Here is a 24,935-nt window from a genome sequence, read left to right as displayed (position 1 = left end):
GATTTCACAACTCCTCTGCCCTTCTTTTTTATTTGCCATACAAGGAATCTGTTTATTCTGCAACACCACTGCATTTTCTTTATTATTCTTAATAGAAATACTTATATGTTACAGTATGACTGGTCATTTCAAGTGAAAAAAATCACCTAGCTGTAAAGTTACCTCAAAGGCCAATATGTAGACTAGTAAATTGGAGAGAAAATCTTCTCTATAAAACTTTCAGCAACTGGATTTACCAGTTCTTCTATTCAAAAAGGAAACACCCATTCTTTGCCCCTCTCCAGTTGCCTATTAGCAGTAAGCCAAAATGAATCTTTCTTGGTGGCATTTTGTTGATATCAGCGTACCCTTGTGTGACTTCCCTTGACTGACCAATATTTTTTACTGGGTTTTTTTTTTTCTTATGTTAGAAAATAGACTCTAATTTTTTTTTAAAGAAAGACGTGGATTACCCTTTTACCTTTTTTGTAGTTTATCAGATTACATGATTTTTCCTATATATTAAAAAATATTTTCTTATTTTTAATTTTTAAATATTAAATTTTGTTGTGCAGTAGCTGTGGGAAGCTTCAGAACCAGTGCCATGCTCTGTGTTTTTACTATAAAAATCTCATAAAAGATGGTTCATCCATTAAAGCACTTGATATTTCTGGGGGGGAAGATGGTCAATTTTGAGAGGTACTGGAGGAGAGGAATTAAAATAGTAAGAAGTTTAGATTTTGTATTTCATTTATCACTATATTATCCAGGTAGCTTTCATTTGTGCATCACTGTATGTGATCATCAATTATTTATTTTCTTCCACACCAAAAGAGCAGGTGTATGCATCATATTATTTTATTGAGTAGGTTTTTTGGTTGCATGATGGTTTTAGTTCAGTAGTATGTGCTAGAGAGGGCAACATCAGTGTGATGTGCCTTTTTTGAAGCAGGAATTTGTGATGCTTAAAGTATTTCTGATCAGTCCACCCGGGGACTGCTTCAGAATGTTAAAATTTACCAGTAAGTACTGTTCCTTTTAGTCCTTCAGAAATGAGCGAGCCAGTAATGAACACACATTTTCCCATCAATATTTGCTTGTTAGAGGTCTGACCGAGAGCTCAGTCTCTTCTGATGAATGCCTCAGCTCTCATCACCTCTCAGATAAGACACTTCTTCTGCCTTATGTATGATAGTATCAGATTTTATCAGCAGGTGTTAAAGGATGGAAATGGGTTCACTCAGTATTAGCTGACATTAGGTCAAGAGTTCATACCAGTTTCTTACGATTCTCCACAGCAAGCCGAGGAGCATTTCTACGTGGTGCATTGCTAAGGAACCTGCATGTTGTTAGGCAGTGAAATCCTTGACTGATCAGCTCTGACTGCAGTTCATGCTGTCTTCTGATGTTTTCTGTGGCTTTCATTTGGCTGAGACCTCTATTGTGTATTTGTGGGTTGAACTGATTTAATAGTAGATAGCAGTTTTGCATGGGTAGGGATGGACGAAAGGTTGTTTCATGTAACCTTACATCCTGGGAAATATCTGTTTTAGCATATAGCCCTACCCTTTATAGTAAGATCCATTTTCAAAAGTGAGTAGTTTGCCTAGTGTTTTGCATTCCAGAAGTATCTTCCCAAAAGCACTAGTGATTGCTATGGTTACAAACAAACAAGAAAAATTTCCAAGGAAAGCTCTCAGGTGAGTTATGACAGGAATTCAAAGTGTCTCTGTGCTTTTCCCACCCATCTATTTAAGATTATATTTTTTCAGATCTGGAAGTCCCTGAAGAGTCACAGTCATATCCAAGAAACACAATAGATGGCCTTCTAGGCTAATTTATCTGAATTTTCCACCCTCTAAATGTAAGGTTAAATGTAGATTTAAGAATATGAAAAATTCACACACTTTCCCCCCTGCCCTCACCCATGGATTTTTAAAGTGATTTCTGATGGATAATAATCAGAGGGAGTAAGGAGAGTCATGAAACTTAAAGAACACAATCAGAATATATATCAGAATGTATACTACAATTACTTGATACTGCCTTATAATGTCATGAGGAAAACCTTTGTAATGGTTTCCTAGTTATTCTGAAATATCCCTACAGGATAAGTTCTTGGGAACTGAGCAGCTGATATATGTAGGATCAAGGCTAGACAACACTCTAATGAATAATACACTGTGGGGAACTTGTCTTTAATGGATGCTGGATTAATTATATAAGTACTTTATGTAAGCCTTTTTCTTCCCCAAAGTATTTCCATTGTGAATGTAGTGAGTTACACAAAGAGTAATCATAAGTCACATTATTCTAATTTGCTCTTGAACTGTTTCTAGGCACTGCAAGAGCTGTATACGCTTAAAACTAAGTAAATGTGCTATTTAATGTCTCTGAGATATCTTAAACTGTGTTCTCCACAATATTTCAGGTAACCTTAAACCAAAACAAAGCTTCGGACTGAAAAAGAAATGTTCCAAAACTTATTCTTTTCCATCCCCCACAACCAGCTTCAGCACACCCCAAGTCTTAACCTATAGTTGGTTGCAGATAGTTTATTTCATGAGTAATTAGCTTGAATAAAATACATACATATCACAGTCTTGTGCTTTTTGATAATTGTCCTAGTTTGATTTGTTTTCCTATGCATAAGCATGCATTTTATAGAGAGTAATGATCTACTTATAATTTCTAGTATAAAAACTAAAGTATTTTCTTTAGGTGCCTAATAATGTACATGCTTTGATACCATTAAGGTGCCCTTAGAAAAAAATTCTAACCTTTGAAAAACTTGACCTTCAGAGCCTTGTATAGATATCCAGTCTGGAAATGACTCTATAATAATCAGCATAAAATAGAATGTGTTTTAAGAGCACATTGTTAACTGATACTGAGATTGTTCTCTCAGTACTATCTAAGTCCAGCCTAGACTCCTGACTGCAGCTGTTAGAAGTCTGCAAAATGAGGGGAGAAAGGCTCAACAGGTCTTAGTTCTTGAGTGGATGTGAGCTGCCAATTCGGTCATAGTTTGAATTCCTGGGATGATTTTAATATTGATCATGCCTGTCCTGAAAAACCCTTTGGCTATACCGGGACAGAATCATTTCCAATACTTAATCCTCCTGTAAATTCCTCATGCCCATGGGTACTGGGAGAAAATTGGTGGTTAGTTCTCTGTCACATGTATGCCGTTATACTGCTGGAGCAGGGAATGCAAAATCCTTGATATCTACCTCCAAAATGCATCTATGAAGACCTAGAATTAGTTATATTGGTAGGTTTTAAAGACATAGAGTTGCCCCCTGGTTAATTTAATCCGATCTTATGCGTTGCTGACATCAGCTATCTTGTTCAGGAATCTCTGTGTCAGTCTCTTCTTGCCCAGGAATCTCTGCATTAAAATGTATTTGGAAATCTTAGCAGTTCATTGGCATGTGACATATTTTTTTTATTCCATGTTCAGTCCATATCTTGTTCCTCTGATTGCAAAGCATACTGTCAACAATATTTTGGGTTATTTGTGGATTTAGCATTGCTTCACCACAGGAAAAGAAAAAAAGTTGTCTTTCCAATACGCGCTGAAATTATACTTTTGTACTTTTAGAAGATGAAAAATTCCTTGCATGAAATAAACACTTATGAATTAAGTTGCTATTGTAATTCTGCATTGCTTCATTATCTCTGTGCATTTGCATTAATAATCTTAATCCTTTTAAGCTCTTGACCTCAGTTATACCTTGTGAAAAAGATTTCCAAAAGCAATTTGCATTCGTGTTGATAAGCTGTTTCTTTCAGTTGCACTGAAACCACCTTCTGGTGGTCTGAAATTCTGAATTGGTTCATTTAGAGCAGTTTGCTAATTCCTCATCTTCTGCATGCCTTCTGCCATATATGGACAGCCATTTAGAACATTTCACTTACAGAGTGGTTATTTTCCTGCCTGGTTAATTCTAAGCAGGTTTTCAGCAGTCATTAGGAATCCTTTTTGATTTTGCTGTATCCAGATCAGATTAGTTTATCCATCTTGAAGGTTCCCAAGCGGTGACAGCTGACATAATTTCTTGAAACACTGTGTTTTTTTCAGCAAGATGCTCTCCATTCTTTGTTCTGAAATACAGTTTTCTATGTAGTGTAGGGCATTGCAGAAAAGCAGTCTTTCATTCCTCTCTAGTAATGAGCAGATGCCAGGGTTGTTTAAATGTAAGAAACTCAGAAAATGCTTAAAATCTGTGGGTTTGGTGCATATGTTATTCCTTAATAACATCTTTTAAATATATCATTATCTTTCTTTTTAGCATTTCCGAATATATAATTATCTTTCTTTGTAGCATTTCTAAATACCAATCGCTAAGAATTAAAATATTTTCTGTCTCTGGCAACTCTATCCCAAAACAAAGTAAATTTTACAGTAAATTTTGCAGTATGCTTTAAAATCATGTTTGTGTCTCATTTTGAAGGCTACATTTGCAAGTAACTCAAATCAAATTAAAGGAAATGTGCTTTAATTTTAACAGTGCTGGATGCTACGCTTTATATATACGTGTGTGTATACATATAGATATATAAATTTTCTACAAATTTATATTTTCTCATTATTCCATGTCATAACTGTGTTTGCTCCTTTTCATGTTTTACAGGTCAGATTCTATCATGTGATATAAAACCACTTGAAAATAAAATTAGTTTTCTTTCTAAACCTGTGGGGAGATTTGAAATGCAGATGATTTGTGATAGACAATACAGGTCTGTGTTAGACAGCTTTTGTCCTCTTTCTCTTGTCTATGTGTGTCTTTAAGCTAGTCTAGTTCTTGGATAATTTTTATTCCCTATCAAACTTATGATCATTTTTAATGTTATTCAAAGATGCTTGGCACATTGAAGTGCACAATTAACTAACCAGTCTAATTTGCAAAATTAGCCTGCCATTCTAGGCTGTGAGAACTACCATTATATTTTATTATGTAAAGTCTACTGATTTTCATTCCTTTACAATCTTCTTTCCTCTTGATAATTTTTCTACTTTTAGCAGTCTGAAGCTCTGAAGATATTTCCAACAAATGCTGTTCAGTGGTCATGGCAAACCTTCAATTAAGAGATTTGATGCAGCATGTATCATTATCCCATTATTGAGTCATCCTTTTCTGTATCGTCTTTTAAGGTTAGTTATTTTCTGTTGAGAAATATTCTTCTCCGTATTAGCACTCTTTAAGGTGTCCTTTTAGTGTCATCATTTGCACAGTATCACCTGTGATATTTCAGAAATACAGAAGGCTCTCTTAAATAAAAACCAAAACAGATTTAAATAAAGGAAACAACCCAAGCCAACGTAAAAGAACCTCTCTAAAAGTTAATTACTGTCCCTTTTATTCTCTTTATAAAATTTCCATAAAAGTGAATTAAGATACAAGATGAAGTGCAACAAGAGAGTAGTATTTTAAAATGTTAAGCACTTGCACTTAATAGTAAAATATTTTTATTTTAAAAAGACATAGCCTTTTGTAGTCTGCTTTGCCATCTCTTCCAAGCAGGCAGCCCATCATTCTTTGTGGACAAACTTTGCAGTTAAAAATAATGTGTTTTCCATATAAGTGTCATCAAGAGCCATCACTCAGCCTTGAAGGATTTTTACAGGGAAGGCATGAAAGGATGGATCTAGAGAAGAGTAATGGGCAGGTTGTATGAGTGGCTATTTGCCCATACCATGAAGTGAGGGCTATAAGACTAGCTGGTCACAGCTTCCTCCATCTGGTTTTGGCATTACTAGTTAGCAAGTCATGACATTTTAAGTTGTCAGAAACTAGCTTAATATAATTGGGTTTGTTTGACTCTCAAATGTCTTCCTCAAGATTTGCTCTTCAGTTCACACATTCCTGTGATACAGCTAGTTATTTAAATGACTCTTATGCATGTTTAACTTGCTGTTGGTTTTTTGGGGTGTTTAGGTTTTTGTTTTTCTTCTTCCATGATGTGAAAATCATGGTGTTATTCAAAAAGTCTAAATAATCCATGATAGAAAGCAAATTTGAAGATTCTGGTGAAGACTACATTAGCATTATTCCTTGTGCCCTAGGCATGTAGTAGCATGTTTCTTTGTGGTCTTCATAAACTTATGGGATGGGTAATTTTTCATTTCTGAAAATGATGTTATGCTTTTTTCCCCCATGTTTCTTGTAGGATAGATACTTTTCCACTTGAGAATTTGTTTACATCATTAGAGGTAATAGGGAGAAACTGTGTAGGCTAAATCCATTTATAAATGAAAGTACATTGAAAGTAACCCTCAGTTATAATATTAGTAATTGCCAAGAATATAATTGTAGCTGTTAAAACTGAGTGCCAGTTTTCAGGCAAGGTTTTGCTCTTGTTCCTTTGTCTCTGCTGAAGAAAAGACAAGTGGGAGAGCAAAATACACGACAAGATTTTTAAAGTGCTTGTTCACATAATTGTGCCACTTCTCTCTTTCTAATAGCTTGCTTTTTCCTAATAGCTTGCTCAGTTAGTTACCAGAGGCTAAACGAAACAGCAGTGAAGCACCTAGCAGAGATGTCACTTATGCTTAAAAATATCAGCGTTTTTGAATGTTGCACCTTCTTGCAAACATATGACTTAAATTAGAGAGCCATGAAAGTTCCTCAAGTTTTGTGGTATAACTGATGAAAATTTCAGTTTTCACAAAGATTGAAAACATCAGTAATCTCTAAGTGAAAATTTCAATGAAAGCCAGCACAGATGGAGTTTCAGAATTAAGTACTTATCTATGTTGTTTTGATTTTGTGCTAATAGGCACTTTCTCCCCCAGTAATTAGTATTTGTCACTGAAAACAATTGCAGATTTAAATCAAATATGATATTTTAAATGAGTCAAGAAATTCACAGTTAAATTTCCCACTACAACCTTATCTTCATCCCCTGGAGTGTATTCACTACAGTGAAGGACTGTATTTTAAAATTGCATCATATGAATACATAAATATTTTTTTAAAAAAACTATATTTACAAGATTATTTACAGAGTTACTCTGCTGGTTGCCTTAACTTAAGGCACAATGATAAAAGCAAGCTCAAAATTGACTATTAATCACTTAATAGAATATGAACAGTGAACATTCCCGTGTCAATAGGATGCTGAGTTTCCTTTTCCTATTGCTGTAACTATCACTTTAGAGAGACTATTGTTGCTTGTGTTGAAAACTATGCATGGTAACATTTATTGCTTTTTAGGAGCCCCTGAATCTTTGGACTTCATGCAAAGTATAGAGGAATTGCCATTGGGGTGATGTTTATAAATCATAGATATTACCACATGTTTTGTTATTAGAAGTTATTAATATCATCCTTTTATGGCAGGTAAGTAGATTGCCTTTCAATTTTAACTTGTCAAAAAGCGTAATTTATTATTAGTTGTGTAAGACTCCAAAAACTCACTTAGTGAGACTTTTAAAAGGGCCTACGGTTCTTCATATATTCAGAGTTAGACACGCAGAGAAATACCAACAAGGTATTCTTAAGAGGTCAAAACAACAAAAAACCCACTTTACGGCAACCCTAGAAAATCAGAGAATTTTGGCAAAAGGTTTAGAGCAGCATTCAATCAACATAAAACACTTTTCAAAATGTTAATTTAGCCCATTCAACTTAGCAAACTCTAAGCCTGTTAGATTTTAAGTTACTCAAAAATTCTAAGAAGGAGGAATTAAAAAGAGAAAAAGGACAGAAAAGATACAGAAAGAGTATGATGCTTTCCAAAGTTTGGGTTTACGTATCAAAATAAGCTAAAAGCACAATGTCACATTAAAAACAGAAGTCAGTTTCCAGTTTTGAAATTAAAAGTCTGATTTCTGTCTAGAGAAACATAGTAGGATTAATGATAAGGGTAGAATGTGACCAACAATGGATTTTACCTCGTCTAGACTTAAAACCCCTGGAATATTAGCTCTAAGGATAAAAGCTGCATGTGAAACCTATTGTTTTCATTTTATTTTTCCTTTTTACCCTTCTGCCCTTTCAAATTCTCCTTTTTCCTTCAAACAAATGGTAATCTGTAAATAAAAATAGCTGGGCGGAGATCAAGCATAAGAAGTTTTAGTCTAAATGTTGTTTTTGGAGAACATCACAAAACAATGGGAGCTTCAGCCCTGCTTCACACCCAATTGAATGTTGCCACAACTTTGACACTGCAAATTACCAGTTTTTAGGCTCACTTTTGTCTGTGGGAACAATTTTAGAACTACAATAAGGAAGACTTAATACTTTTCTGAATGAGACAGATGGTTTCTTGCCATTTTGCTTGCTGGGAGCCATTTGCAATTCTGGCAACTCAGTGGCTACAGAAGTCTGGGGGAAAAAATCAGCTTTGCATTAAAAAGTGTTTACTTTTGCTGTCTGTATATGTTATTATGTATATTTGTATTAAAGCATTTGAATTTTCCAGCTTCTTCTTTTGGGGGGGAAGTGCTTTTGGAACATCCTATGCCTTCCAATGGGATACAGTTAACTGTAGTTGAATCCTGACTTTAAAAAGAAAAAAAAAGTTTTTGTCAGTCAAATACTTTGATAGGTGTTCCCTTCTATAATAATGGTCATGTCAAGATAGGCACATTTCACTATTAAAAAAAAAATATTCTGCATCCTTTTTTAAATATTTTCCTTTAATTTGAAGTGTATGATACCGTGTTAGAGATAGATCTGCCATTTGAAAGTATACTACAGTGAAAATGGAACACTGTGGCAGAACAAAATGTTGCCCCTGAGAACAAGCCTTAGACAGTTTGGTGTGTCCATGCAACTCTAAATTTAAAATGAGCTCATTTAATGCACGCTTAGGGCTTTTGTCCTTGTCCTCCAGTCCCTGCGGTAACGTGTGTCAGCGTGCAAAGGGAAATGAGCACAGAAAGGGTAGAAAGAGAGCTTACAAGAAGGCTCTTCAGAATACGAGAACTCAGGGCTGAAGGATGACATCTGAAGTAAGTTTAGTTAATCAAGCTGCTGGGGTGTGAAGCAGGAAGCATGAATGTGCTCCATTCGTGCAAAAGATCATCACATGCATCCTTTCCAGAATGTACAACACACTCCTGATGAGCAGCAGGGAGGGAGGTGTAATTTATGTAATCTGAAAAGGTATTTGACAATCTGGCATTGTTTCAGTTCATTGACAGCATTTATCTCTGAAACATGGGATAATAAACTCTGCCCACTGCATTGAATGAGGACAGAGATGCACTCAGTCAAGAAATGTCATGTTTTTAGAGTGGAATTATACAAATCCTGGTGTTGGTTAATGCTCCTTGCTGTTTTTTTAACTATTTAGTTTCTTTTTATATATTTGTACCTTCTTTCTATAAAAAGAAGTGTCAAAACAGAGTGGATGCTTTTATGTAATTGTCCCACTAGACTAATTTATGCAGAAAGGCTGCTGAATTATAAGGAAATTTTGGTTTAAATGCAAATGATTTGCCAGCATTAAAGATTCAGTGCTTTCTGCAAGGCTGCTGTAGGAAACCCTCAGAGACAGAGAATGCCACTAAGCCAGTCTTTTGGATTTTGTCACAAACATCTCACTTGTTTGCTGGTTTTGTCTGTTTTGGGATTTTTGGCAGGTTTTTAGTGCACAGTGTGACTGCTTCTTCTTCCCTGTGATGCAGCGGAGGCATGGAACTGCAGTGCCAATACCAGCTGGGTCCAGCCAGGCAAGGAGCAGCACAGAAATTGACACCAGAGGTCCAGAGATGCCCCAGACAAGGCCAGCATCCCACAACCACCACCAGAAGTGCTTTGTAATCTCCTGTCTTCCTGGGGTTTCGTTTCAGGGAGAAGGTTGAGCCAAGCAGGTCTTCTCCACCAAATGAGCAGCCACCAACTTGGGTGAGAGGCTTCTCCTTCATCTCGGTTTCTTTGTTTCTGGGGAGTCCACAGGATTCAGCTCTTTCATATTTAGAGGTTACTCCTGTTATCTTGGTTGTTGCTGGTTTTTTTTTTTAATGAACTCTTAATTTTTTGCTTATACTTTCTCATATTCATTTCTCCTTACTGATGAAATGGAAGTGGTTCAAAATAGGTCATTTTGCAGCCTCCATCCCAAATGATTGTGATCAATTGTGACAGTGGTTAAAGAAAGATATTTTCTGATTAGGAGGCAAACATGAAGTAGTGGGCTCAACTCCTTTCTGTCCAGAAATCTGCTGTGGAGCATGATTGAAAAGTCTAATATGAACGCATATAGAGGTGGTGAGTGCCCAAAACCTACTGAGTCTTGCCACAGGTACATACTGTAAATGTGCTAGGATATTATTTAAGAAGTGGTTTTCATTTTCATATTAATTGTAACAATGTTGAGTGTTGGATACCAGCTGCTGTGTAATTATATCCAGCCTTTACCTCATTATCTTTTCTTTTGTTTTTTCTTCTCAGACTGCCTTTTTTTTTAATGTTGAAGCAATTCTATGCATCTTTCCTCCTCCCAAAGTTGAGGAGTTTTGCTCTTTTCTAACAACCTGCTGTTCCTTATTACTTTCTACTTGTATCTTATGATTGTAAATAGCTATTAAATTATTGAAGAACAAAGTGATTTTTTTTTTTGAATACTTTTCTCCTCCCCCTCTTGATTAGTTTCTGGCAGGGTCTGCATGTATTAATAAAACAATGTACTAGGTTGTTCAGGCCACATAAAAACCGATAGTAAATTATGAAACTTTGTATGTGCCATTAATTTCCATCTTAAATGCAACATTTTCATAATCATGGAAATTAGAATTGGAAAAATATGTATTATGCCGTTCAGTCTCATCCATTGCAAGATTGCCTTGGTATATTGATGATGCACGTTTCCCAGTGTTTTATTTTAACTAATCAAGTGATGAAGCTTTCAGAATTTATCTTGGGAAAGTAGTCCAGAGCCCATTGGGTCCCACTTTAAAGATATTTTTATTTTGTGCCAAAATTTCTCTCCTTTTCTCCCTCTGTCTTTTTCAATTTTTTTTCTGCAAAGTTTCCTTTAAGCAGCATATTCATAAAATCCGTAAACTGAGTAGGGTTCCACCTCATTGTTTTAAATTGGGTTTTGGATTTTTCAGTAATAGGATAGTGAAAATATTGCCACACTCTCAGGATGGATGGATGACTAAGGACTGTTCAGGAGTTTGTAATGCAGCCTAGTTATTTATACATAACTTAGACTTACATGCCTTGCTAGCTTGACCTGAACTTTGGCTTACATTTTTTCTCTTTGTATGTACTTTGATGGGGTTTTTTTGCATATTGTCTTTTTATAATAGCTTTATTTTTATGTTTTCTCTAGAAATAAGTCCTTAATGAAGATTTCTGCAAAGTTTCTAGTTTCTACATTGGACTAATTTTTATCTCTTAATTAAAGGTTTTGTACTTTCCACAACTGTAGTATTAAATACAAGTGGGAAGAGTTCACTGCTACTTTTATTAATTCTAAATAGTCACTTCTGCATTTGCTCATAATTATCTCTACCTATCCTTAGAAAGGCTGTTATGTAGTAGAAATGCTTTGTGTACTTTGGAGGTCTGTTCAGGAATGTTGTGAAAATGAAGTAAATTTAATTGCACTCCTTAAGCAGCACTTGCTGGAGATGTGTTCTTCATAGGCACAAATAGTAAACTTGAGATAGTCTTTCAATAAACAATTGATTTGTGTGAAAATAATTAGGGTGATGGTTGACAAGTCTTTGTAACAAAAATTACCAGCTGCTCTGCTGTTTTGAGGACATTCAGTTGCAACAATCAATGCTGTCTTTCTCAAGTGAGGCCCTTTCTAGGAACAAATGCAGGTGTTTTTGTTCATCCTATTCCATTTTATTTAATTCCTCCTCATGGGATCCAGTAAAGAGGACACCTCTAAAATGATTTTGCTGCCAAGAAAACAAGTTTGCATCTGTTCTGCGTTAGTATAACAGAATAATTTTCCGTTCCTCAGAATACTCAGGATATTAATTTACTGAAAATTTTTAAGTAAACTCATTTTTGTCTGCTTTTTCCAGGTTGGTCCCAGACTTCCTGTAAGATCCTCTTTTCTGAACACTGAGAGCAGGCATATAAAATTGAAAATGGTGACATTATTACTTGATTGTTGAAAAGTCTTTTGACAAATTCTACCACCAGTTAAATTGTTGTAGTATAGAAGAGGGGAGCAAGTAATGGAAGAAGAAATACAGATGCTTGAGGTATCTTTCATAGGCTGAAATCTGTCACTGGGCCTGTCCTTGTTTGAAGGTTTATAATTTTTTTAAAGCAGTTCCTGTGCTGCTGGTAGGAAGTACTGACTGTAGGATTTTAGGCACTAGTTAGTCTCAAGAATGCAGGCTGGAACCCCACTTTGAAACTTCTGAAAGAAGTTTTAATTTAAAACATGAAGATGAAAGACAACCTTTTTAGTTCTAGAATCATACTTATGAGATGAAACTGTCTAATAATAAATTATCATATCTAACTACTTTATAAAAAAATTAAAACAAAGTTATCATGAAGAAGCATTCAGATTTCTTTTGTTCCTCTTTTTTCTTGTCCTATTGCTCTTCTGCTTAAAATTCTTTATACAACAATATAGACTTGATTACAGCGGAGTAGATTATGATTTTCTGTTTGAAAGGATATTTATGTTCATTATGCAAGCATCTTTCTGTGCTTCTGATTGTCTCCAGTGGTTAGGCATTTGAACCTCCTGGATAGCAGCTAGTATAATCCAGTTCTAATAAAAATGTAGTTTATGCATATCACAGGAAGGTTTTAGGCAACTGTGAGCTATTCATACTCTCTCCTCAGGAGAGATCTAAAAATTTTCTGTTTTGAATAAAGTGCCTTCCTCCAGTTAACTCTAACTGGGGAAAAGTGTTAAAAAAATTCCTGACAGCTGTATATATCTTTCCCCCGCTCCCCATGCTTAATTGACTCTGGCCCAGTGACAAGACTATCACTTCTTTAGCACACTAATTCAGTTCCCTCTTTTGTTGGGCACTGTCTCAGAACTGAAGTAACCTGAATTTGGAAGAGGGAGGTAGCCAGTGGGAGGTAGCCAGTTTCTTGATTTGGTTCTGTTTCAAAGTTAGGGAATTATGCTGGATGGGGTTTTTTGTTGTTGTTTTGATTTGGGTTTTTTGTTTTGTTTGGTTGGTTTTGTTGTTGTTTTTGTTTTTCTTTTGTTTGTTTCCTAGTTACAATTTTTGGTATATAGCTTAATAAACATATATAAACTACTGACATAGCTACTTGTGCCTCTTTAGAAAATCACATTTTAAAAAGAGGGATGCTACAGGTGCATGTGCAGCCACATTGGTGGCTGTTAAGTCCAATGTTCAGATGCCATCTGCATGTGTAGAAGTTCAGGAAGGGCAGGCTATAGAGTGTGGGAGCCTTAGCAAGGGAAACATCCCTCTATATTTTTGTGGCCTGTACTCCTTCCTAACACCTGATGTTAAACCTAACAAGATTGGAGTTGTGATGGTGAATGTGGCAGGGCCTTGTTTTGATCCAGAACTTTCTTACACAAGCAAATGGACATCTCAGCAACCCAGCTGTAGGTAATATATAGGACAGTTTGCTTTTGTTAGTTTTTTTTTCTTTTATGTGTCTCAAGGATTAAAAAACCTATGTTTTAGCTATTTAAGTAAAGGTGATATTACTGTTTGTGTTGGGTGAGTTGAGTCCTGGTGATGACAGAGCTGCAGGCTTCTGTTGAGGGTAATTGAAGCATATCCAAAGGCAGCTGTCCTCCCAAAATAAGGACAGCTCCCTGCAGTGACTCACACCTGCCTGTGAGCCTGCACTTTGTAGAGAAATACACAAGCTTAGGGTTCAGATTAGGTTTTGAAGAAGTACACCTTTGTTAGGGAGATGTTGTGCCTGGGTTGATAAATCCAGTTCACTGTATTTATAGCTGTGCATCACTTCTGGGAGCAAGCTGGCAACTTTGGGTGGCACCAGAGAGTGCTGCACCATGCAGTATGAGTAAATTATCATATATTACTGCTTCAGGGATGTTTGCACCTGTGAAACATTCTCTTACTTTCCATTCCTGCACTCAGCCTTTTTTTCCCCTGAGACTGACAGCAGAAGTGCTGGCTGTGATCATCCTCTATTATAAAAAGGGATGTTGAGCTCAACAGCTCATATTATGTATCCTCATGAAGCAAGCATCAGATAAAGCTGACTCAAGGCCATTGTGGACATGATTTGGTATTGAAACCACAGCCTGTCAATGAAAGGCTCCCTAGTCATTAGGAATCCCTTGAGCTATTCAGTGTCTTATAAACTAAGCAAGATAATCTGACACATTTAAGGATTTGTCTTGCTTAGATGCCAGAATACTTGAAAATTCAAGCTAGAGACCTGTGAGGAAGGAAAATAAACCAGGGACTGAAGTGGGTTATGCATCTAGCTGTAGAAATTGCAGGGGTGAGGGGAGGTGGAAGGAAGGGGGTGAGAGAGGAGAGGAGAGCAGGGGGGCTGTCAGCTCTTTAGGGACGTGCTGCTGCTGGCTCTGCAGAGAACAGTGCTGGGAGAAGGAGGGCATTGAAACAGTGCTCACAGAAAATGGGGAAACAGGAAAGGTGCAACTCACAGTGGAAAGAGTAGCAAAGTGTGTGATAATTTTCATAAGCACCTTAATATTGATATTATTATCTGGAGGTAAATTCTGAAGGTTCTCTGATTACTGTTATGAATCCAGCAAGACTTAAAGGATGCCAGTGCACTGTGGAGAAGCTTCAGGAATGCTTCCATAACTATGCACTAGGTGATACAAATAATTTTGCCAATGTATAGTTTTTCAACCAAGAATCTGCAGCTTCCCACCTCATATATGCATCAGTTGGTATCCTGTGCAGAGTTCTGACACCCTCTTGCTTTTTTTTTTAGTCCATCTTCTCAAAGATAATTATGAACTCTTTCAGAGCTTGTCAGATACATTCTTTTCAGGTAGAAAGAATCAGAAAATCACTCTTCCCTGCAGGTGTACAGAGCATGCTGGAAAGATCACATTTGTAGTCTCTGCAAAATCTGGAATCTAAGTCAAAATTTTGGATATGAATTACAAAGTGAGGATTCATGTACTGTTTATCTGAGGCATTCTGTTTCAACAGTCTTAGTCTTTGACTCTGATAAACTAACCGGCTTACCTTGATGCTTTTTATTTCTTTAGAGAAATGTGTTCATAAGATATGCCTTAAAAAGTAAGAAATAAACCCACAGACACCTGAGTTAATATTTTCTTCTATGCTACACAGAGATTTCTTTATGCATATGTGAGATGTGGCTGTGCATCCTAAATACAGCTCAGGTACTTCCCAAGCAGAGCCTCTCTTGCCTTGGGGTTTTTGCTCTAAGGCAGAGGTTCTGTTTTATGGTGGGTTTTTTTTTTTTTGCTTGCTTTTCTTGTGTTGTTGCTGTTTGTTTGTTCTTTTTTCTCTCTCTTGCCTTTCCCTGTCACTGTCACCAGGAGAGCTGAGGCAGCACAGGTGAAGGCCTTAGATCTACTTATATCACTTACATGTACTCATATTGATTTCTCCATATTGGTGTAAAGGGTTAAACTATAGGAGGAGAACTCTTTTCAGAGCATCCTCCTCTTATTTTGTCTTAAACCAAGACACAAGGTTTTAATGCCATTTTGCAGTCAAGGAATGGAAATTCGGATTAAGCAATCTGCTCATTATAAAGCTTTATACCCAAAGTGAAAATTGCATACCACCTTAATTTTTTTCAAACTGTAACTGGAAATCAGTGAAAAGAAAGCAGGCTGTATTAAGGAGTCATATTTGGATAAATTCAAACAGATCCTAAGAGTGAGTAGAAGGTCCTTATCTGCTGTCCCATGCTGACAACAGACAATGTTTTGGTGGTACTTTTACCCACACCTGCAGAAGCCTGGCAGCATCAGCCTTATGACTTGGCAGATCATGGGATGAGCCAGAGAAACCCTCTGGAAAACTTGGAAGGTACCATTCAGTGTTTATTTACAAAACCTCTGGCTTAATTACTCTTGGGGCTTTTTCTCTGTTTGGCAGTTAAGGTAGGTTCTGTATGAGGCTGTGAACTAATAATAGCTGTTTTTGATGATATAATTAAGGCTTCATTTAGTGCAATGAATTATTTGCTTTATATGTATGGTATTTGATGTTCATGAGTTTTTCAGTGTAAAAAAAAAAAAAAATCCTTTGCTTCAAAGTGTAAGAGCTGTTAAATTTTTACCATTCTAAATTCTAAGTGATTTTCTTTAGGTGTAGGTTTTTTGCTGAGTATTTTCCTTGTCTTAGAGTTGAATATGACAAGGAAAGAGAAAGCCCAGCCAAAGGTGCGTGTATTTTTTCATACCAGTAATTAACATTAGTCTAGTCTGGGTCTGTGTGAACCCAGAAGGAGCACAGACAGTGAATTCGTGGTTTGGAACTTATGAAATGCCAGAATAGAAGTAGGGTCCTGCTTGTTGGGTCACATGGCAAGTAAAGTCATGTATGCTGTACTGGGGAGAGTGATTGTACTGGCTGAGATATATGGCTTTCCTAACTCACTGTTTTGTTTCTAGCACTGGTTAGAAGGGATGATTAGGAAAATAACAGAGGAAAAAAGCAATTATGGAACGATCTTTCCTCTAAAATATTCTTTACTTTATAGTAAGCAGTTTAAAGATTTGAGCCGGCTTTCATGCAAAATATTGTGTTTAATAAAAGTTTTTCTTAGATCATTATTACAATAATTTATGTAATTACTTTCAACTTTATGTAATTACTTACAAACAACTCTGTAACATGGGGGAAACCTGTTTCTTTATTTAGGCCCATTTCATCAGGGGCCACCTGATTCTTATTTCCTTTATAAATCACTTATCCATTTTCAACCATTTTTGCTTGTCATCCTCTTGCTCGTTCTGAAGCTTTTTTGTCTATACGTTGTTCACAGTTCACAACTCATTCCTCATGCCACTCTCTCTAAATTTTGAGTACACAGGGAGAAATCTCCCTGAGATAATGGAGATTACAATGGCAAGAAGTTAATGGAATAGCTACTCTAATTATGGTGTTATATTAACTGGGCTGCAGAGGTATTTCTGTGTAGGTCAGATAAAGAACAGCAACAGAGTGAACTGAAATATTTCCAAGGGGGAGATACAAGTGATATCAAGAGAAAAAAGTTCTTTATTCTTATTTTGCACATGTTGAAGTTGAATTTTCTAATGAGTTAAGCATTTTTAAGATTTGTTGTTGCTGTTTTATTTTACAATCCTATGCTTTTCAGTAAAGCATTACTGTAACAGGCAGTTTTGCTTAGAAAATATTTGGAAAAGGACATTCAGTTTGCTGCTGCTTTTTGTAATAAACATGTTTAAATTATGGATCAGTTCTGATTTTTCTCATCAACACTGGTCTGGGAAAGACAAGGAGTTCTTCAGCTATGAGTGTAATAAAGTAGGGACTCCAGAATGGGAATTTATATGACAGGACAATGACATGAGATGAAAAACCAAAGTATTTCAGCTGAAATTCTATTGGGTTTTAAGTTGTGTGTTAGGTTGATAGAAGTTACAAGATTTGCAGAAACTAATTCAGCTCATGCTGAACTAAATGAGGATTTGTTTCCTTGGTGTTTATTGTTTATGATTCTAGTGCAAAAAAAAAATCTCAAAAATTTTTACAGTGAAATGCCTTGTTATTACCAGATTTCAGGATGTGGTTCTTGAGTGAAAACCTAAATCCTCAAGTACTGTATTCATTCTTTTGACTAAAACTCCTGAAGGAGAGAATGTAAATAGAAGGGTGAAAATATATTCCATGCTATTGATGGGAATTGCCCCAGCAATATGTCCAGTAGCACCATTAAATTTTTGGACATGGCAAGACTTTTTGAATAATGCCCCTCATCTATCATTACTGCTTTGACAGTGTAGTATTTTAGTGGTATATTTTATATATATGTTGGTATATTTTAGAGCTTACTGGGTTTTCCCTTTAGATTTTTAGACATATATGAGTAGGAATCCAGCTTGTGATTTATTTTTAAGTGTTGCTGGGAAGCAAGGGGAGAAGTGGTTACTAACAAAGGCTGCCCTGAGGCAGTGAAGGTGTCAAAAGCTTTGTCATTGGTTCCTTGAGTCACTGTAAGGTGAATGCTCTCACAATACACCTTAGAGTAACTTTGGGGAATCTATTGAATACAAGGTTACTGTTTGGATGTTTTAACTTAAAGTTCATACTATGAGAAATATTTCTGGCTATTTTTTCACTTCTTTAATCAGAAAAAATATTTTGGTGTGTGAAGCATCTCACATGAAATGTTCAGCTAATGTATCAAAACAGCAAAGACTATAAATGGCAAAATATGAAACGCATCACATTCCCCTTTTTAAATGCTATACAGTTATCTCTTCTTGTCCCTATTAGATTCTTCTTTTTTCCCACCATATTTTCATTAGAACATTTTCATCTGGAATATCATGGTAAATACCTTTCAGCTTTGTGTGAGGATGGACATGATTTCCCTATCAGAGTGGGAAAGAATACTTTACCTGAAGAAGGTTTTTAAGGTTTGAATGTGATTCTTAGCTATAGGGGAAGTAGTTTGTTGTTGGTTTCAGTCAGAGTGTCTAGAGAGATGTATGGGCGGCACTATGAAGCTTTCTGTACCTACTTTAAGAATTCAGAATCTCTTTCACACAGGAAAGAATCAGGGAAAAACCCATGGTTTCTTACTACTCTGATGGTTAAAAATGCTGAAAAAATTCACAACCATCTTTTCTGCATTAATAGTGTGCCAAACCAGTACCTAAAAAATCCTCAAAGTCTTTTTCAGAGGGATTTTGCTTGGGTGAGTGGGTTTTTTTTCTTCATGTCTAGCACAAAATATATATTTAATCTTTTAGAAGAGCAATATTTTACCATTTCTATCAATAGGAAACCATTGAAATTATGAACCTGAAATAAAATTCAAATTTTTTAAAAGTGTTCGGCCCTGAATAAAACTTTGGGCAGAAGCTCTGGAAGCACAGCAAATATTTAGAGACTGTAAATTGACTGTGAGAAGAGAGTTGAGGGGACTGTAAGCTCTAGAATCCCTCAAAGGCAAGAGTAAGTATATGTAACTATCTTTTATATTCCATGATGGTGGAAAACCAAGGATCTTTTGTGTGTGGTACTGAAGTTACTAAAATTGAAGGTTCAGTTTTCTGACAAGTGCTTACAGTGAAGCCTTGTCTGTGAGTGCATATGTTTATTTAAAAATATGTATTTTTGTGATTTAATGGCATATTTATTCAAGATGTAAAGATAAGAAAACCCCTTTTCACTGGAAAAGCATAAAATTTGATGATATTGAATATTTTCCCTTCCAATTTTAGGGTTTGGCTGCTGATCCCACAAGCAGATCCTGCAATCTCACTTTTGCCTTCCTAAGTGATAACACACAGGTGCATTTCTCAGAACATTTCATATTGTTGTTAAACTCTCTGGGTCTCTCTAAGTTCTTTTTAAAGTCTTTTTGAGACGGAAACTCAAAAAAGCACAAAACTCCATGTAGATGATTGAAAGTTGGTATGTAAATGTGTAGAGCATCAGAAACACTTAATGAAAGCACTGGGATAGCTGAGGGAATTGCTGCAATCTTTGAACATGCAGAAATAGTACCTGAAAAATATACTTCTTATAAATCTATATGGCATATGGAGTGATCAAAATACACCTAACCTTTATAAATGCACAATCAAATCAGGTAAGACTCAATTTCACTCTGTTGCACAAAAACCATTTGGCCTTGAGTGAGTATTCACACTCCTGCCAAATGCAGCGTAATTCTTCCAGAGGTAACCCACAATCAAAATAGCTTTCTTTTTTTAAGTGTACTTGAAAAGGTTGCAGAAGGAAGTGGGATATCAGAGAGCATATGTTATTGTGTAATAAGCCATGCAGCAGATATCAGAAATTAATGAAGCAAAGAAAGCAAATGCAGCAAGCAGCGGCAACTAAATTTGGGAAAAGCTTGAGTGTTGTGGGAGACAGGGGCATTAAGTGTTCTCTCCTTTTTGTCTATGAAAAATCTGGAAATGGAGACTTGAAGAAAAGTTTTAATGTGATTCTATGCATGGAGGTAGCCATCTAACTTGAAAACAAAGCCCTAAGTCACTAGTGGTGTATGCCAAGATAAAATGAGCTATTGAAGAAATAAAAGACAAATAGATCTGTAAATGGTACAGTTTCAGAAAACAAATTTTCCAGATCGAAAAAATAACCTAATATTGCCCAGAGTATCATCAGAATGCCCATCACAGATGGGATGTTGGCTTCATTGGGAAATTTTAAGCAGTTTTAGACATCTGTCTTCAGTGTTTTCCTACAGAAGCATTTATCCATCAAATGGAAGCAAACCTTAATTGTTATTCTTTGCTCATGGGATAGAATGAATTTGTTGATATTTTGTCATCAGCAACAGAAAGATACCTTCAGACCTGTTTTCATGGGAGGAGGAAGAGGGAGTCTCTCAGTTTGTTGAGTGGCATGCTGGGTGCCAGGACAGAAAAGTCCAACAGTAATAAATGTTGGAATTCTAATATACACTCTCCTTGTCCTTAACAGCTTGTTGGGGCTCAACCCTACACGTTGGTTGACAAAATTCTAAATTTCATTACTGTGTAATAAAACAGCTCAGCTCCAAAACTGGTCAGTTTATTGATTTTAAGTGGCAGGGGATTTGAATGCATTCACTTTGTAGGCTTTGTTACTGTTTGACTTTGAGAAACCAATCTGCTGTTTTGAGCAGTGGATTAAGCATGCAGATATTACAGTGATCAGAGCAATGTAATGTTCATATTAGGGATGTATCTCTGAAAAATTGTGTGGAATATCTTATTGGAAACATTTGTCACTAAAAATAGAATTTTAGCCTGGATAATACCACAGCTTTGTGTTTCTTTTCCATGTTTAACTTTAGGGAAAATTATGAGAAAAATGTAGGTGTCACAATTCTTTGTTCATTTTTCATATATGTGGCATTTATAAAGAGAGGGACAAGTTTTTTATGCAGTTATTTCATTGCCATTCACCTTCTAATTATTTCTTAATTAAAAATCCTAGAATATATTCCATGTATATGAATCAAAAAGAGAAGGAAACAATTTCCCACAGCAAAGGTGTCAATTTTGTGCTGCCACTAGATCAGGCTGAGGTACTGACTATAGTTCTCAGGCTGAGAACTAAAAGGGATAAGAAAAGTTTTTCTTGGTTTGAAAGAAGTGGGGTCAGTGTGTTTATTCATAGCTGGTTGGCTATCATCTTCCTCACAGAGGAGGCTTAATTTGCTTAAATTTATTGAAGATAAAGGACTGGGAAAACAGGAATCAAATTTACTGTGAGTCACAGCTCAGCTCTGCTGTCTTTGGCCTCAGTGCTCCTCTTTCCCACTCAGAAAATACAAACTAAAAACCCTCACATAGTCCTCAGTGTAATGAAGTTGAGCTATTTAAATAAATGCTGGTTTATTCTGGTTATCCAGAAATTTTTGTATGCTAAATATTTTTATGGGTGCTGTCTTTGGAGATAATTTTCCATAAAATTAAATTACAGCAGTTGAAGAAATAAAATCTTATTAGACTATCTAGCCTAAACAAAAGATACTTTGAAATTATTGTGTAACATTAGGGGATGTATTCATTAAAGGCTGCCTCTGATTTTTTTTGCATTTAGATATTCTTTATATTTGCATACTCTTGCAAGCCTTCAGGTTTTTTTTATTTTTGTGTTGTTAATGTGACTAGTTTTCATCGATGCTATCTACTCAGAAACCTTATCACAGTGCTATGAATATTGATTTTGGAAGATATGACTTTTGAAGTCAGGTGTAGATAATTTGAATTGGCTTGGATCCAACTGGATGCAGTTTTAAGGTTTGGGGTCTTCCTGTGCTGCAAAAGGGTTAAGGAATAGCATAAGCTTATAAGATAAAATGCAGACCTCTCAATCAAAACACTTTTAAAAAAATAGATTTCTTTAATTTCTCTTAAAAGGGGAGAGTCAAAAAAAGTAAAGACAAGCTGCAAAATGTGAAAGCAAATCAAATATTTGATTGCAAAAGTTTTTGTTTGGTTATTCACAATAAAAAGTGGACTACAGGTATGTAATTTACGTAAATGCTTTTACAAGCATTTAAGAATGACAGGTGACTGTCTCAAACACTGTTTAAGACAAAACAGGAGGACTCTGCCAGGAGATGACTGGAGTTTCAGATTAAATAAATGTGGGATTATTGCTGTCTCAGACCTAGGGGGAGGTTAACAAAGCTGGGCCAGAAGGATGTATCACTGAAAAAGGGACAATTTCTGGGCTACAATGAAAGTGAACTCAGCAACTCTGCTGAAATCATCAAGGATTAGGTAAAAAGTAATTCTGGCAGTGAGGAGAGCATGACCACAGCTCAAAAAAACCATTGACTCTAAAGAAGGACTGAGCTTGAAGAACAATTAGCATTGGAAGCAAGGGAATAATTTGACCAATAAAAAAAGACAATTGTGTAGCCAAGGAGCATTAATTTCTCTGCCACAAAAATGTATACATGGTGACAAGTTTAGAACCACTTCAGGAACCCCAAACACCAAGAAGCCTGGGTAAACTGAGCTGGCTTTCCTTGTGGCTCAGAAATTGTCCATTATCAGTGATACATTCTGGTGTCTAGCTTCTGCTTAACCTCTCTCTCTCTCTCCTCTCTTTTGTATTTCTTTCCATCTCTCTACCTCACATTTTATTGTTAAAATAAAATCCATATTATTGACTTCAACGTGTGTCCTCTCATGCACCTTAATTGGAGCAGAGGCATCTCTCAATAAGTGGATCTTAACATTCTGGTATCCATCTAATGTGGGGATTAGTAAGGATTTAAGAAACATCCAATGTGGGTATTCAAGAAGAACTCATGTTAAATAGATATATATTTTTCACAGGCTGTTGGGTAGATGGCAAGCAGCAGCTCCAATACATTTTGACTTCAGAGAGGTTTGTTCCACTGACCTGCACATTTCAGAAGTAAATCAGAATTAAATACCCCACATGCTTAAATGAAACTTTATTTATTGTCCATTGGAAGGGTTTTCATTATGGGCTGAATCCTAGTTTGGTTTTTTGCTCCCTTCTGTGACAGAAAAGACAAAACTGAAGGGGCATTTCTAGGGCAAGGGCTGGCTAATACTTGGAATCCAGGCTGGAAACTCAAAGTGACTGTGGTAAAATAAAAATTTTGTGATGAAGAAAATCAATGAAGATAAATGCAAGCAATAATACAGGGAATAATTAGGTATGCAACAGTGCTACTGAAAAAATAACAGCACACTGCAGTCCAAGTCAGCAATATGTTTCTGTTCCAGGAAAGCCAGAAGTCATTCTGAAATGAATTAATTAAATTAATGTGTAAGAGTTATGATACTCTATTTGAGGCTTGTCAGGCCTCAGCTGTAGAAGGTGAAGGGCTCAGAAATACCTGTAATAATAATGATTTTAGAGAGGAAAAAGAATGAAAAATATTTTCACTAAATAAACAGTAAAATTTTAAGGTGGTGTGGAGATATCAGCCTTGCAAAAAAATTGTTAGAAAGAAGCTTTTTTGGTTCTTTGAGGTTTTAGTTTTGTTTGTTTGGTTGGGATTTTTGTTATTTTTGAGGGCTTTTGCTAATAGAAATAGAAAAGAGTAATTTATTTTTTTTTTTTACTATCCAAACTGGCTTAAAAAAAGCTTTCTATCTGGAAAGTGAAGTCCTGAAGTAGCTCCTGCAGGAGACAACACTGGTGTTTTATAACAAAGCCAAACAAAACCCAAACCCCAAATACCACAGGGTTGGAGATCTCACCTGAACTATGGGACACGCAAATTAAGTTAGCCTGTCATACAGAGATTTAATATATCATAAATAGACTGTGAATTATTTTAGAGTAGAATTAAGGTTTTCTGCATTTATTCATAAAGGTTTTTTTTTCTGTTGCTACAAATGTAATTTAACAGCCCTTTAAACAAAAAAAAAAAATCAAAGTTTCAACTGAAAATGAAATTTTTCTGGTTTTTAGTAATTTTTTACTAATTTCTAATAGCTTTAATAAATAATAGGTTTCAACAAATCTTTATTTTCTATTGGAAAAAAAATGCCCCTACATTCCTGGCTAAAACAAGGAATTAATAATTTGTATACCCAGATACAAATGATTAAATTCCTGTCTGCCAATGAACCTTTTTTGTACATTTTTGAACAAATCTTAAATTTCAGCTGTGCACCACTAAGTCATACAAATGGCCCTGAAGATTTGGGTCTTTTAATCAGCTAAATTCTAATTTATACAGCCTAGCCTTTTTTAGTGCTGAGAGGAGGTTTGTCAGCCCTGCTATGAGTTCAGAGTACGTCTGGTACTGGATAGCTGATGGTACACAGGGAGAATTTCTGCTCCTTAATGTACCAGTGAATTTATGTTGATATATATATTTATAAAATTTATAGATGTAAATAAAATATATTATTAACTTAAAATTATATATAATTTATTCTTAAACCAATTAAACTTGCAGTTTTAGAAATTTTATTTTTTAAATATATATAGTTGTTTCAGAAAAATGCTCTGTGGGCAGGCCTTCCAAATTGATTACTTGATTACAGCAAATGCCACCTGTGCTGCTTCAGTGTGGCCAAACTCAAGTCCCCTCTCAGGAGGGCAGCACAAAAAAAAAAATACAGTAGTATATGAAAAAAATATATTTATAAAAAATATTTTTAAAGCTTTATATTTAAAACATAACCAAGTTGACTCTTAGACTGAGTGTAGAGATAAACAGTAGCTTGAGTACATTTTTTAATGTAGTATATATATTAAATTTGTACTATATATATATAGATATAAATATATACTTGGAACATGAATGTTTATAGTGTGTTGCCTGATGACCCTCCCTGTCACCTGTATTAGCCAAAATATCAAAATTGGTTAA

Source organism: Fringilla coelebs (assembly GCF_963513975.1).
Source record: "Fringilla coelebs genome assembly, chromosome: 4".
Lineage (NCBI taxonomy): Eukaryota > Metazoa > Chordata > Aves > Passeriformes > Fringillidae > Fringilla > Fringilla coelebs.
Note: the sequence above shows the minus strand (reverse complement) of the source record.